The sequence below is a fragment of the Schistosoma haematobium genome, chromosome 6, assembly GCF_000699445.3.
Source record: "Schistosoma haematobium chromosome 6, whole genome shotgun sequence".
Taxonomy (NCBI): Eukaryota; Metazoa; Platyhelminthes; class Trematoda; order Strigeidida; family Schistosomatidae; genus Schistosoma; species Schistosoma haematobium.
In genome coordinates, this window is record NC_067201.1 from 789312 (window position 1) to 806622 (window position 17311).

Genomic DNA, 17311 nt, shown 5'->3' on the forward strand with positions numbered 1-17311 from the left:
TCGTTTATTTTTATTTTAATTTTAAAGCATAGATACTGGTATAAGGAGACAACAAATACATATACACCATACAGATCTCATTTGATATGTGTGAGGGCTCTGATACTATCCGGGTGACCAAACCGAAGCAGGTGGTTTTCTTAGGGGGCCACACACGGAGCATTCGACCTAAAGGTCTGATCCACAAGGCAGTGGAGCATCGTGGGGAGATGCAGTCTCATGGTAGCTGGTGATCAACGATGGGTTCAAGGGCCATTTGTTCCTTCAGAATAGTGGAGCCTATGTGCACCATTGGTTCGGAATCAGGGTTTTCCGACTCCTCTAGGTGGACTCTCCGTGTCCATCAACCCGGTTTACTCGCCGGACATTCGGTTTTCGTCCTCTCAAGTTCGTAAACAACCTCCGTGGTGCGAGAAGGCAGTGAGTATGACTTCGCTGTCATAGGCTATATTCGCATGGCCATGTGAGAGCATTTGGAGAGAGAGAGCTGACTCCCCACTCTCGGATGTACCAGGGCATTTGGGGGCAGCCATTTCGTCCTGACATGTGACTCTTCAGTAGTGTGCATCCACGATCCAACACACGGGATTCGAACTCAGGACCTCCGGTCTGACCTCTAGACCAGTGAGGTCATACTGTATCTGTTGTGAGTCAGTTACTCACTGAACATAATGATGGAAGGTTGCGGATTATCGTGGATTGGTTTAATTTAGAGGCTAAACGTTCGCGCGGGAAACCGGAGGTCTTGAGGGACCGTAGATACACAGTACTGAAGAGTCCCATATTAAGACGAAATGGTCGCCCAGTGCTTTCAGCCTTTTCAGGATGTTCTAGCTTAAATCAACTGATGAATTCAACCATTAAAATATTTCCTCTGTTCCATTTTTCTTTTTTATTTTGAAAAAAATTATGGTTTGTGACTGATAAAATTTAATTAGTTTTATGTAATCACTATGTGTGTGTGTGTGTTTTAATTAAAATGGAATGATGTTGTTCTTATTCAAACATATGAAACGTATTGTTTAAATCAATTCTATAATAAAATAAGTTTTTATTTGAAGAAATCAATTTATAATATACGAGGTTTTGGCAAAGTAAGGGCGGCATTCCTACAAGTAAAGAACATATGGAATATTCAGTACAAACGTCGAGGAAGTTCTATTGTACGGTGCTGAAACATCGAGAACTACTACCACAACCATCATCATAAAGCTACAAGTATTTATCAAAAGTTGTCGCATGATACTCAGTATCCATTGGCCGGATACCATCAACAACAGTCTATTAAGAGAGAGAGAGAAGAAACCAGCCTTTAGTTGAAGAAAAAATTAGGAAACGATGCTGGGAGTGGATAGGACACACAATGAGAAAATCAAAGAACTGCATCACAAGGCAAGTCCTAGCTTGGAATCCTGAAGGGAAGCAAAAAAGCGGATGACCAAAGAAAACATTGTATTGAGAATTGGAAACAGACATGGAAAGGTTGAATAGCAATTGGAAACAAGTGGAAAAGATTTTTCAGGACATCAATTAGTGGTCAGACGCCAATGACATATCCTCACTTATATCAATACATATGGAGAAATGTAGACACACATTCGACTGGGAAAATTTAGAAATTTTAGATAGAGGCAATTCTGAAAACACCAGAGAATTTTCTAGAAGCTTCGCCGTCAGTTCCATCAGCAGTGAACAAGCACATTGAAATCGATTCAACTTATCAACCAATCAGGAAAATTATGGACAAACATAGGACCAAAAATCAAACCAATAGAAGATACAACAAAAACAAAGAAGTAAACAATAACAGGTTTAAGGTTAACAAGAATCAATCAACATCGAGGTTTACAGGAGAAGCTGTGAGTCATATGTGGAGAAATTCGAACATTTCACTCTTAGCTGAAGTTTATGCTGATGATGTCATTAAGAAGAACGACGAAAGCTTCACAATCAAACTATCCAGCTCAGAGAACAAAACTCCATCAAAATACTAGTTAAGTCTTCTACTACCATTCAGACTGGTAAGCAATTAATTTCAGTAGTTTAACCATTTATGTTTTTAAACAAAAAAACGTTGTATTTGTACATTTATTGAGGTTTATAAATTGCAATACACTCTAATTCGATATTTTATGTCTGATAGTTCAGTGGTGTGGTGGGGTTAAGCGCTCGTACATGTGAGACTAATAGATCCTGGGTGTGAATCTCGCGAGGCAGGATCATGAATGCTCACTGCTGAGGAGTCCCACCATAGGACTGAACAGCCATCCAATGCTTCCAGGTTTTCCACGGTGATTTAGCTTCAATTGACTCATGATCTCAACTATTAAAATTACTTTAATATCCACATCACCCTCTTGTAATAGTTGTGTCAGAACAATTAAAATACTTCTCATTATTTACTTGGTATTTTATTGTTTCTAATTGAAGATTTAAGATACTTAGAGATTCTATTGCTCATGAATCTGTGGAGGCCCATTATTTAATCGTCATTTAGATTGAACGATGTTGTCGAAAGAGCTCTCCACTTTAGTGGTCCGAGATTTGACTCCAAAGAGATTGTGATGATGATTGTTGTTGAAATATATATCGCCTATCCTCGTATATAATCCATCGACTTAAATCACGTTAGTCAATAACGGAATTAAATAAGCCAAATAACGAGAATGGACTTTTGAATAAATATATTTTGTAAATAAAGTGAATAGAATAGAGAGAAGAGAAACGACGCGCAGTGGAGATGGCGAGTAAGCGAACTGTCGTTTAACAAAGAGTTAATGAATATTTATAGTTACACAAAAGTAAGTTACAGACATGTGATAAGTTATGGGATAAGAAGTATATCCACTCGTACGCGCTCATATAAAAACGGTCAAGATTGATAAACGAATAAATAACACAGTCAGAATTTGACTCAAGTAGAGTGTATAGAATGGGCTGTCCGAAAGCTAGAATAAGGTATATGGGCTTAACATAATGACTGACGCTACAAATCATGCGAATAAGTGCACTAATAAAGTTGAACAATGTTTTTTTTCAATGGTTAAGATCATGAGTTAGTTGAAGGTAGACCACCATGGAAAACCTGGAAGCAGTGGACCACCGTTTCGTCCTATTGTAGGACTCCTCAGAAGTGCGCATCCACGACCTCGCCCCCCTGCTGTCCAGTGCTTCCGGGTTTTCCATGGTGGTCTAGCTTCAACTGACTTATAATCTTAACCATTGAAATTACTATAATATCCACAAAACCCATCTGATACTAATGTTGTTTTTGTTAGTAGAATAGGCAGCAGAATAATTGCGAAATCATATTGATTCCTAACAGTTTAAAAACCTATTCAACAGAAGTACTTGTTGTCATAATACATGTGAAATAGTAAAAGATGTAAAAATACATTTCGATATTCATAACAGGCATTAAACTACTTTGATTTCAATCTTGGAACTATTCCATCAATAAAGATTTCTGTCTTAAATATATCGTTTTGCATTATACTTGTTCCTCAGAATGTTCTCTCCTGGTAGGATTAGTTTGTATTACATATTTGCATTTCCACTTTCATATACAATTTTACGCATTAGTTCCTGTTTTATTCTATTATGATCTCCGTCAAATGTACGTATGATGTATGTATATTAGTTATTTAGCTTTTGAGATTGTTCCGAAGTGAATGGACTTTTTGTCAGTGTGTATGGTACAATCAAGAGTGGGGAAAGACAGTTCTCCTTCACGAAATGCTCTCACATGGCCACATGCATACAGCCACTGCCAGGGAAGTCCTACTCATCGCCTTCTGTGGCAGGGGATGTTTACCAAGTTGAGAGGGCGAAAAAACGAATATCCGGTGCTTTAACCGTGTTGGTGGTGGGTATGGAGGACCCCCCAGGGGGTGGGAAGACCCTAGTTCCAAACCAATAGTGCGCATAGGTTCCAGGATCCTAATGAAACAAATGGTGTATGAACCTATTGTTAGTCAACGACTACCATGGGACTCCATCTCCTAACCGCATGAATCACGGGCGGCCTGCTTGAGCATCTGGGCTACCTGTTCCTGCCATCTAGATATTTCAACAAGTTATCTATTGTTGTTTGTTTTAATATATCATTATGTTTATTAATCGCATAACCTATTCTGCTGCGTTTCTGAAAAGTGTACAACCTTTCGTTGTCAAAGTTACAAACAACTCAATAAGAGACAATATGGTTGCTGGCAATGTACAACGAAAAGAATGTACATTATTCAGTTGTTCATTCACTGAAGTACTAACATCTAACTGGCGATTCCTCAATATTTATCGCCAGGACCGACGAAGAAGAAAGAAACAAAAACTTGTTGAAATACTTTGCGCTGAGAATTCTATATTGTACCAAAATTATAATATTGAATAAAGCTAATAATAATAATAATAATAACGTTGTTCCACTGCTTTGTGCATTAGACCTTTAGGCCGAAGTCTCCGGATGTAGCCTCTCAAAGAAAACTACGTGCTTTGGTTTGGGCACATGGAAAGTATCCCAGCCCTCACATATTTGTTTGGTGCTTTCCTGTACCAATGTTTAGGTGTTTAAATAAATAAGTAAATAAATTTGTTTGCTTGTATCATCCTATTGTTTTTTAGGACTGCAATGGATCTGTCTCTTGTTGGCATATTTGCATCCTCTGTGGACTTCCTCAATATAGCCTTAAGTCACAAGCTTTAAAAACAACGATGAGTAGTGATTAGCACTGGAATCGTGGTCGCGCGTTTCATCCTGTTTAGGACTCGTCAGCTGAATGTGTCTACATCCCAGAGTTGATGTTCACTTCGAGACTCGAACGGTACTGGGTACATGTCCTAGATTCCACTGCTAATCACTAACCATCTTTTCTTATAATCATAATTTTTCCGTCTGTTGTATATTTCACTGAATATAATGATCGTGTTAAAAGGTTTAAGTATCAAAGATTGATCTGAATCACATGTGATGTAACTGTTCTTGTTTCAATAGATAAGTAATTCATTTTTTAAATAACTACTATTGATATTACATTGTTTATGCTTTACATATTGCACATTATGGTGCATTCAATCACTATCTAAGTCATTTGATAGATTTACACTTAATAAACAAGTGAATGACCTTATTATTTAAGGACTTTGTTAATGAGATTGTTTACTATATTGATGTTTGATCTTTAATACCTTCCTTTAAGTAATCAATTATACTTGTCTAATTAGAATTCTATTAGAGCTTCTGAAATAGTGTAATGATTATCTTAAAACATAAAAACATATTGCATATTAATGGGTTTGAATGGATTATTTGTAATCATTGTATTTCTTGAATATCTTGAATTCAAATTTATTCAGCTGATGAGTCCCAAATGAGACGAAACTTACATCAAACTGGATTTCACTGCTAACTACTATCCATCTTTGCTTAAAAAGCTTATGACTTAAGGCTACATCGAGGCAATACTCACAGGATGCACATATGTCAATAAGAGATTGATCAATTACAGTCTTAAACATCAATGGGAGGATACTAGTAAAACAATACCAAGTGAATTTAAACTTCACCCTACTGCACAAGCAGGTGGCTATAAGGACTCAGCAGCTAAATGGATAATGGGATGGCATTTAAAGAGAACGGTACTGGGTAGACGTAAATCCATTTGATGAGTTACCGAATAATATGAAACGATTGTCCTGGATTCCACGACTAGCAACTATCCATCTTTGCTAATAAATATAATTTCTATCAGAATGAATGTTTGTGTAACTAACTATAACCCTATGGTGTTTGTCTTCACCTTTTATGAGGATTATTTATACAGTCAATTAAGTTTTAATGGATGAGTTTATGAGTCGATTTAAGCAAGACCGAAGGTCCTTGGTTCGAATCTCGCTTATGGGATCATTGATATGCATTACTGAGGAGTTCTATACTACGACAAAACAGTTGTCTAGTGCTTCTAGATTTTCCATGATGATCTAACTTAAATCAATTTATGAATTCAACCACAAAATTCTATTAAAATTCTAAAGATTAAAACTCAACATAATATTGATTAAGATCATGAAGCGACTGATGTTAAACGACCGTTGAAAACCTGGAAGCACTGGACGTCCGTTTCGTCCTATTGTGGGACTCCCCAGCAGTGCGCATCCACGACTGCGCTCGCGGTATTCGAACCCAGGGCCTCCAGTTTCGCTCGCAAGCGCTTAACCTACTGGACCACTGAGTCGGCATCCAGTGGTGTCGGTGTCTAATCCTGCGAGCGGGATCGTGGACGCGCGTTGTCGAGGAGTCACACAATAGAACGAAACGGCTGTCAAGTACTTCTAGGTTTTCAATGGTAATCTAACATCAATCGGTTCATGATCTCAATCAAAAACTTGACCATCTCCACAACCCTTATACTGATAATCAACACAATATGTGTATTTGTATTTCATCTCATATGATTATGTAATTTTATTGATTTTAATTACACAATTTTTTTTTTTTTTTTCTGAAGGCAAAGTTTTACCTTGTATTATTGATGTGTATAGTAATTATTATTGTATATAAAACTATTACATGTATATCTTGGTTAGATCAGATGTCTTCATTAGTATTACATAATATCATCTACTCATAGTGTTATTATTATTATTATGGATCATATGGATATTGATTTATTTTAGGAATCACATGTATGCACTTTAATGTATCACATTTGATCAGACTACATTGGAACTATATGATAATGATAATAATATGTTGTTTTTAAAGTAATCCGGTGAGTAGCGAAAGCAAGAGAGATGGAAAACGTAGCACCATTAGGTAACAGGAGATAACTGTTTAAACTTGTCAAGAAAACTGGTATTAGGAACCTAACTGTTAGCGAAACTATCTCGGATAAAGATGAAAATATTATTCATTCTCAATCCAGGAGGTTGAATCAATGGGCAGTTCAATTGGCCTTCAGTCACACTACGGTTTCTCACGATCTCCAGACGACCTGGTATATAAGCCTCGTATGTTTGAAATAAATGATGCATGTCACAGGGGCTGGGATTGGTGTTCTGTACGTAACTGGCTGGGCTAGACAGGCAGCGGAACCTATAAGGACTCTAGGCTGCTCATACGGGTTTACGCGTAATTGATCTTATCGATAAGTCACTGCTCCCTAATTGGCGGTATCGTTATACTGTACAATAACAGGGCACACAGGTCACAAGTTATAACAATCTCATTACTAAAGAATATGAAAGTAGGACAATATACCTGTCCAGTATTACTTAATCTCTAGGTAATTCTCTAACTGGTCCCATTTGGTGTCCTAAGCTTTAAATAAGCTTTAAATATTTTTTTCTGTTGGGTATAGAATACTAACTTGATCATTTATATGATGAATTTCAATATTCATCATTGAATGCAAGTCAATATTATGTTTTTTTTCAAGCCCTTAGTAGTAAACGAATTTGAGTTTCCATGTGGGTGTATGATCAATAATCTCGATGACTCGATATCATGGTATTGAACTTTGGTATTAGATAATCGAAGGTGTCAAGGTCTCTAAATGTGGCACTGAATGACACAAGTTAGAATTCAATAAACATCACTAGTTCTTTCAGCTTTACAGATACACTTTGTTGACGAATGTCAACTAATCCGAAACCTAAATTGAAAACGTTTTGGTATTTGCCTTAAACTGCATAACATATAGATAGAACTTGTGGCTGCTCTATGCATCAAATCCATTTCACTAGATTTAACTTGGAAATAAAAATCATGTTTTCAATGCTTACAATTAATTTGAAAACGATCATGCAGCTGTTTACTCCATAATCAATGATCAACATCAAAACAATTTAATTCGCTAGTCTGTGTCGGGTATGAGTTAGTTACCTACCTAAGACAATGAAAGATTGTCTCGGAATGTCATGGATTGATTAAGATTAGACACTGACATTTTTAGATACCATTTCAGTGATCTAGAGGTTAAGTGTTTGAATGACGGTTTTAGGGCCGAGTGTCGCGTATGGGATCATGGATATTCTTTGGTGAGAAGTCCCATACTAGGATGAAACAACCACCTAGTGCCCTCAGATTTTAATAGCGGTCTAGTTTAGATCGGTCCATAAATTTAATATACTAAAATGTTCAAAAGAATTTATTCTTACTGTTATAACTTGAGACCTTGTGTTCCTATTAATGTGCAACGTAATGATATCACCAATTAGAGAACTGTGATTTATCGACCGGATCAATGATGCAGAAAACTCGTACGAGCAGTCTAGAGTCTCTATCGATCCTGCCTCCCGTCTAGTCCTGTCTGTTAAGTCCAGAACACAAATCTCAGCTTCTACTACAATATAAATCATGTATTTCAAACATACTGTGTTTCTATGCAAACCAAACCGATGGCATCACACCATACAATAGGAAATAACATTTGTACAAGATGTTACCAAAATGTGTCTGTGAATGTGTGAGACTGTAACAAATAGACTGGGTATAACTCAATAACGGTAAATCGTATAACAATCATCAATGGGTCAAAATAAAGCTTGTAGTAAGAGGAGTATAGATATACATAATCTAACTATTGAATAGTTATACATTAAGAATATACCGTATAAATAGATCCCAACAATGACTATTCATTCTACTCATCGATGTATAACACTTATTAGATATTGATGTTCTGTGTAGTTTGATGAACCAATTCAATGAACACATTCACATTAACAAAAGATCTTCTAGATCTAGATCTATAAACACCTTTAATCAATTCTATTAAGATGAATTGAATAGTTTAAGGGTGATAAAAGGCATTAAGTGTTAATAAGAAAATTTCATTATAAGACTGATAATAGAAGATGTTAAATGAATTAGATAATTAAGTATAAGTGTAAAAGGTTTATTCAATTTATATTCACTTTGATTTTGTTTTAGAACATTCCATGGAAGGATCTTTTACTTTCTTAATGACATTTAATATGATATTCGGTAGAAGGTTATCGATGAGATACTTGAAGGAATTTGAATAGAAATGTTAGCTACAATGTAGGATCTGGCACATTTATGCATTGATCCAAGTTGCCATATCTCATTAGCACAATAAGATGAACAGCAATTTCATAGAAGTAGTCATATCAATGGTAGTATTATATATAAAAGAAAGATTTCATATAAGGATATAATATAGGAAGAAAGAATTAGTTCATAGAAAAAAAGGGAAAACAGTGAGTGTACACACCTACTCCATTGTGATCGATTCTGAGCGATGTCACCAAGAGTCTTCAACTATTGGTTACGATAGTCATGCGGACCTCAACCAAGTAGTCTCCATCTACCAATATCGTTCAAACTAGAAGTTAGTGATTTCAAGGACTAATGCCATATTTTGGTTTGGCCACCTCTAACTTTCTACCAACAGTCCCCAGCATTAATGAACATTGCGCGTCGTGGTAATCCGTGTTCAGGCGTATGTAACACGTGACCCATCTATGTCAGTCGATGAAGATTTACAACTTCATCAACTGACTTACCATCATTCCTTAAATACCCCGAGTCTAACCTCAGTATTACTTACCTGGTTATACCAGCAGATGAGAGCAATATTTCTAGGACATCTGTGATCAAATGCTAATAACTTACGAGTATCTTCTATTCTTAATGGTCACGTTTCGCAGCCGTAAAGCAGAACAGAACGAACTATCACTCAGTATACACGTCTCTTCAATGGTAGTAAGATATAAAAGAAAGATTGCATATAAGGATATAGTACAGGTAAAACGAATTCGTTGGTAGAAAGAAAAGTATTAAGTCATTTTAATCCCACAGTTTAAGGAAAAACAAAAAAACACCGACGCCATTGTGATCGATTCTCAGCCAATGTCACTTAGAATCACCAACCAATGGTTATATATTAGAGTAAAAGCTGATTATGATTTAATTAGAGATCATATTGTTCCATTCTATTTGGGTTATTTTAATTTCTACAACAGAAATCTTCAATGATATTATAATGATACTTTATGATGTATGAACTGTTGCTGAAACATTATTTCCCAAGTGTTTACATTACTTTATAATTTATCTAGTTCATTACGATTCCAAGTGATCACTTTTATGCTTATCAGATAATAGTCTTTATTTTATTTTATTTAAACACATAAAGATTGATACAAGAAGGCACCAAATACATAGGCGTCACATAAATCATTCAATTTAATGTGAGGGCTGTGGTACTATCCGGGTGCCCAGACCAAAGGAGGTGGTTTTCTTAAAGGGCTACAACCCAAGCCTTCTACCTAAAGGTCTCATCCACAAGGCAATGGAGCATCGTGAGAAGATGCAGTCCCATGGTAGCCGGTGACCAACAATTGGTTCATACGCCATTTGTTCCCGCAGGATACTGGAGCCCATGTGCACCATTGGTTTGGGATCCGGTTAAAGCGCCGGACATTCGCTTTTCGTCCTCTCAAGTTTGTAAACAACCTCCGTGTTGCGAGAAGGCAGTGAGTAGGACTTCCCTGGCAGAGGCTGTATACACGTGGCCGTGTGAAAGCATTTCGAAAGGGGGGGTGAGCCCTCCCTATTATCGGCCATAGCAGGGCATTTGGTGGAAGATAATAGTCTAATCTGCCTAGACTCGAAAACATCTCGTTACTAATGTGTTATGTAACTTAGAGATCATTATTCAAGATTATAATGTCTTACTGTTTATATAATTTAACAAGTATGTTATATATATGTTTACTATGGGTTCAGGATCTGGTTACATATGTATCGATGTATTACTAAGTGCTAGTATCAAAACAATGATTTTCTCATTATATCTAATTGCTCTTTAACAAAATTCAACCAATAAACAAACCATGAATAAATTTCATTATCATTCAGCTGATCCTCTTAGAACAATATAAACTGTACTCTTCAGTGGTAATGTTAGACGTCTAACAACAACAACAACAACAACAACAACAACAACAACAACAACAACAACAACAACAACAACAAGGGAAATGAGATTTTGTTTTACTCTAGTTTAGTAACTATAGTAACCTTTTAATAGTTGACATTATCCTACAGTAACTAACGTTATTTTTTAAATCATTTTAACAAATGGGTTATAAGTTTGAGTTCGAACCCGAACAATTCAGTTTTGACAGTTGGGCAATATCAGTGAGTTTCCTATTAGTCATGTGACTTAGAAAAGATTCTATAAACCTATAATTAGGAAATGAGTTATGAAATTCCATATTTCTTTATGTCTCTATTACTACTACTGATTAGCTAACCATGTACTATCCTATTATTAGACTATCTTAGATGACATTTTAGTGGGTCTATTCCTTTTCACATCAATTAGATCTCACAATGTTGTTGATGGGCTCATCACTTTAGTGGCCTATGATCTAAAATCAATTAGATCGTATGTATGTTTGCTGTCGAAATATATATATCTTGACTATTCTCGTACATAATTATCGACTTAGATCGTGTTAGTGAATAACGAAATTAATTAAGTCAAATACGAGAATGGATTTCGAATATAAATATTCTGTACAATCACTGGTCTGAACAGACAATTAGAGGAACAGAGCGAAACGATGCACGGTGGCAAAGACGTGCGAGCCAACTTCATTTAATCAACCGTTGATCGATATTTATCGTCACACATGTAATGAATGGGATAAGAAGTGTACATACATACGCTTACATAAGAACAGTTAAGGTTGATAAGTGAATAATTAATAAGGTCAAAATGTAACTCAAGTGGAATGAATAGATTGGCCTGTCTAGAAGCTAGAATAAGTTATATGTGCTTAACATATCAACCGACATTACAATATAATCAGAAAGGGGTTTTGTGTAGATTTTAATAATTTTAATAGTGAACTTCATGAATCAATAAATGCTAATGCACTAAGGAAAACCTGGAAGAATTGGACAGCCGGATCGTGAATACTCACTTCTGCAGAGTCCCATACTAAGACGAAGCGACCGTCCATATGTGAAAATCTACAAAATACCTAATTGATAGTGTGTGATATTGTAATGAATATGATAAATAGTTCATCATTCGTTAAACTATTAAAAAAACGGTGGGGGGGGAAAGGGGTCAATTGTCACCATACAAACCTTTACATAGTTCACTATTATAGGTCTCAAAAGAACGATTGACAATCTGTTCCAATATGATGTCTCTTAACTGAAGTTCAACTATATTAAATTTATATTTGAAATTCTATTGTCATATTACATCATTGAACTAACTTGAAATTCAAATCACTTTCAAGTATTCAGATGATGTAATCAGTTACACTAGTGGAATCATAAGAAAGGTGATTGTATTTCAATAAAAATTCCCTGAATTTCATTACCCATAAGATAGGTGTTATGATTGTGATTCCCATCTACTGATTGTCCTGAAGTGCGATGCTTTATGGTGTAGAAGTAGGTTGGAAGACAGCTAGGGGCGATCAAATCAAAACATGACACAAATTTATGAAGTCACTGACAAGTGGACTGAGTGAGCCATGTTAGTAGATGTAGACTATCTGGTTGTGATCCACGAGATGATAGCAACCGATAGTTAGAGACCTTTGTTATACTTTGAATAACTTATCATTATAATTTCAAATTCTATCATCAAAATTAGCAACTGGTAAAGATTGTCAAGAACAGGGTTGAATGAAGAGTGCTGGCAAGTGGCCAATGCTCCTCCAAAAGGAGTAACAGTCGTAAGTAAGTATATATCATCAAAATCATATGAAAATCATTCATACTAATCAATTAAGAATAAAATATCATAGAATTATCTTTTCATTGAGTGAATTGATGAGACATTCAATCTACCTATTCATCATATATTTCACGTGAATTTTAATGATAAGTAAATAGTGAAGTTTAATGAGACAAATTGATGGATGATAATCTATGGATGAATGTTTATTTGGCTGACATTCCTTAAATTAATAACACCAAACGTACTATAATCTAGAAAAATTGATGGCTTGTATTATAACTTGGGGCTTTGTGCTCTTATTAATCTATAACGTAATGATCCGGTCGATAATCGACCGGATCAATGATGCAGAAAACTCGTACGAGCAGTCTAGAGTCTCTATCGATCCTGCCTCCCGTCTAGTCCTGTCTGTTAAGTCCAGAACACAAATCTCAGCTTCTACTACAATATGAATAATGTATTTCAAACATACTGTGTTTCTATGCAAACCAAACCGATGGCATCACACCATACAATAGGAAATAACATTTGTACAAGATCTAACCAAAATGTGTCTGTGAATGTGTGAGACTCTAACAAATAGACTGGGTATAACTCAATAACGGTATGTCTTATAATAATAGTCTATGGGTCTAAAGGAAGCTTACATTAAGAGGAATATGAATATGTTTAGTTTAGTTACTTAACAATTACCATACATAATGGTCGTTGGGATATAACAGAAACCAATGAAATACTTTCAATGTCACTAATTGATTATTCTCATTATTGAACTCAACATATGTATTTCACGTAGAGTATGCTTTTGTTTACTAAGTAAATTCACATATAAATCGATCTAAATGTCTTTTTGTAGGCGTATGAAGGACTAAAAATTTTCAACTATGCTCTTATTTATTATAATCTAACAGGTGAATGCTGATCGGCGGCCTATGCTCTATTGGGAGTAACAGGAGTAAGTAAGTAAGCAACAGGAGTTAATTAAGGAATCCATCTATTTTGTTTTATTCTTTTCGTAGTGGTGGGATTATTACTACTGATGTCAACAAATATAAGTAGTATGTATCATCAAACGAAAATGAAATGTCTGGAGTCAAAAGGTTAAGAAGATCAAAGAAAAAAGAGAACAAGGGAAGAGTATGATTGTTATAAAAGCCAAGAATTAATAGTCTGAGAGGATTGATTGATATTTCGCAAATGAAGTATTATATGTTCGGAGGAAGAAATCAGGAAGAAGCACTGAAAGTGGATGGGATACACAATGAGGAAAGCACCCAACTGCGTCACAAGGCAAGCCCTCACGTGAAATCCTCAATGCCAAAGGAGGAAAAGAAGAATGAAGAATACATTACATCGAGAAATGGAGACAGAAATGAGAAATATGAACAAAGATTAGACAGAACTAGAAAGGAAGGCTCAGAATAGAGTGGGTTGGAGAATGCTGGTTGACAGCCTATGTTCCATTGGGAGTAAGTGAGCAAGTAAGTAATTATTTTCAAACACATTTGGTTGTCTCACACTTGGTGTTCTCTTAAGCCAAATTGGAGGGAGTTACGTTAAATATCATGTTCATAGATTATGACTAAAGTTCATATCTGATCAGAATATTTTGCTTACTTCAATACAAAAAGGTTGTAATTTTTAAAGTTCGGTTTGTCATCTTAGAATCAGAATCCAGATCAGATTGTTTTTAAATGTTTGAATTTGGGTACAAATCATTCTAACTATTCATCATAGTTATCAGTTGAAGGGTTGTGGAGATTATTAAGTTTTTGATTGAGATCATGAACCGATTGATGTTAGACCACCATTGAAAACCTGGAAGCACTGGACGACCTTTTCGTCCTATTGTGGAACTCCTTAGTAGTGCTCATCTACGATCCCGCTCTCTGGATTCGAACCAAGGGCCTTCAATCTCGCGGGCGAACGCTTAACCTACTGGACCAGTGGACTAGTATTTGAAATCATTCTGTACAAATTGATATGTAGAGCTAATTAAATAAAGTTGTAAGGGAATACTCTGATGATCACACAAGGAGATTCATCTCAGTTATTAGAATTTACATGACATAAGAACATCTTTTTTTAGTGAATCTTTACATAACATGATTGAATCGCAATTGAATTGACAGTTACCGTTATATTTCAAATGTATTGAGCTCAAAATGTACATTCTAAGTATTGATTCTGACTGGCTTACTTATTTACACCTGTTACCGCTAGTAGAGAAGTATAAGTCGCCCACAAGCATTCTTCATCCAACAATGTCATGGATAAACCTTTCCGGTTTTTTCTAGTTGCTATTCATCCTTTATATATCTACTTCCAGTTACCGATGTACTGTATTTTTCGGCTTTTCTCTTTTCTGCTTCCATTCAGGATTCCAAGTTTGGTCTTGCTTCGTGATGTAGTTTGATGATTTCTTCAATCTATAACCTATCCACTTCTATCATCTCTTTCTAATCTTCTCCTCATCCCGAAGCTGGTCTAGTTTCTACCATAATACTCTGTTGGTAATCATATCCAACCAACGGACAGCTGTTTACAGATACTTTTACCTTTATGATAATGGTAGTAGTAATAGATTTCCAAGTTTCAACTCCGTACCATAGAACCGTCTTGACATTCATATTGAAAATTGTAACTTTGATATTGGCTTGTATACATAGTTGTTTTAACTTCCATATATTCTTCAATTGTAGGAATACTGTTGTCGTTTTGTCAACCCTCCCCTTCATATCTTCATCAGTTCCTCATTCTTCATCAATGATACTGTTCAGATGATGACTGAAAGATTCCACATTTTCCAGAGTTTCATCATCAAATGTGATTGTATCGATGTTCTTCGTGTTGTTGATCAGCTTATAAACTGTAATAATTCATTTTATCAATAACACTTAAAAAAATTAGTTAATTGACATACTTTGACTGTATTCTTTCTTCTTCTTGTTGTTGTTGTTGTTGTGGTTGTTGTTGTTAAATTGAACAAACTTTCTTTTTCATTAAATATTGATTGAATACTTCAAGTTTTCTAATCATAAGATGAGTGTTTTTTTGTTTGTTTTTTTGCTTGTTTCTTTCTTTTTAGAGAAAGAAAAATAAAACATACCAATAAACAAGAGTCTATCACATGATCTATTGTTTCTTCTAATGTAATAACGATAATGAAAATGTTTATTATTATTATTACTAGTAGTGTTAGTAGTGCTAGTAACAGTAGTAGTAGTAGTAGTAGTAGTAGTAGTAGTGGTAGTAGTAGTAGTGTTAGTAGTGCTAGTAACAGTAATAGTAGTAGTAGTAGTAGTAGTAGTAGTAGTAGTAGTGGTAGTAGTAGTAGTGTTAGTAGTGCTAGTAACAGTAGTAGTAGTAGTAGTAGTAGTGGTAGTAGTAGTAGTAGTAGTCGTAGTGGTAATAAGTATTTCTCTGATTTTTATGTTATTGATGTTCACTCCGGGACTCGAACGGTACTAGGATTCAGTGCCAGAGTGAACATCAACTCTGAGATGCAGATATATCTAACTGACGAGTCCCATGTAGGACGAAACATGCGTCACTGGATTCCATTACTAGCTACCATCCATTTTTGTTTACAATACTTGTGACTTAAAACAATATCTAGGCAATTCGCACAGGATCCATATATATATACCAATAATAGACTGATCCATTCCAATCTCTTAAACATCAATGGGAAGATTCAATCAAACAGTACACACATCATATAATTCAATGATCAAAAATTTTAGATCATTATGAAATACGATTAAAGTAATAAAGTTAACTCTATTGATTTGTGTATTATGTACTTAGGAATTGAATCAATTAAACTGATCACCATTTGATTGATTTACTATTGAGGACTATTGATTTATTGATTTTTATATTATAATTCAAAACTATTTATTATAAGTCAATATTGTCATTGAATTGTTTGAAATTCTTCAATTATTTCATTGATATAATTACATAATTGATTATGTAATTATCAATTAGGGTAATTCGTTGATTTGTCAAATGATGAAATGTATATAATACACTGGTTGAATCTCGCGGGGGGGGGGCGGGATCGTGAATGCGCACTGTCACGGAGGAGTCCCATAGTAGAACGAAACGGCCGTTCAGTACTTCCAGGTTTTCTATGGTGGTCTAGCTTCAATTGACTTATGAATTCAACCAGTGAAATTTCTAAAATCTTCACAAAACCTATTCTGATAACAACTTTTTAATTTATGAAAGTTAAGTAGGAAATAAATAAATAAATAAACAAGTGAATGAGATAATGAGATAGATTAGTGAATTTGTGGAGATTGTGGTATTTTCACTGTTGTAGTCACGAACTGACCTTTGTTAGATCTTATTTATTTACTTATTTACGCCTGTTACTCCTCGTGAAGGACCATAGGCCGCTCACCAACATTCACCATCCAACCCTGTCCTGGGCAATCCTTTCCAGCTCTTTCCAGTCTTTATTCATCCTTTTCATATCTGTTTCTTTTACTCGACGTCATGTGTTCTTTGGCCTTCCACTTCTCCGCATCCCTTCAAGAGATCAAGTTAGGGCTTGCTTCGTGATGCAGTTT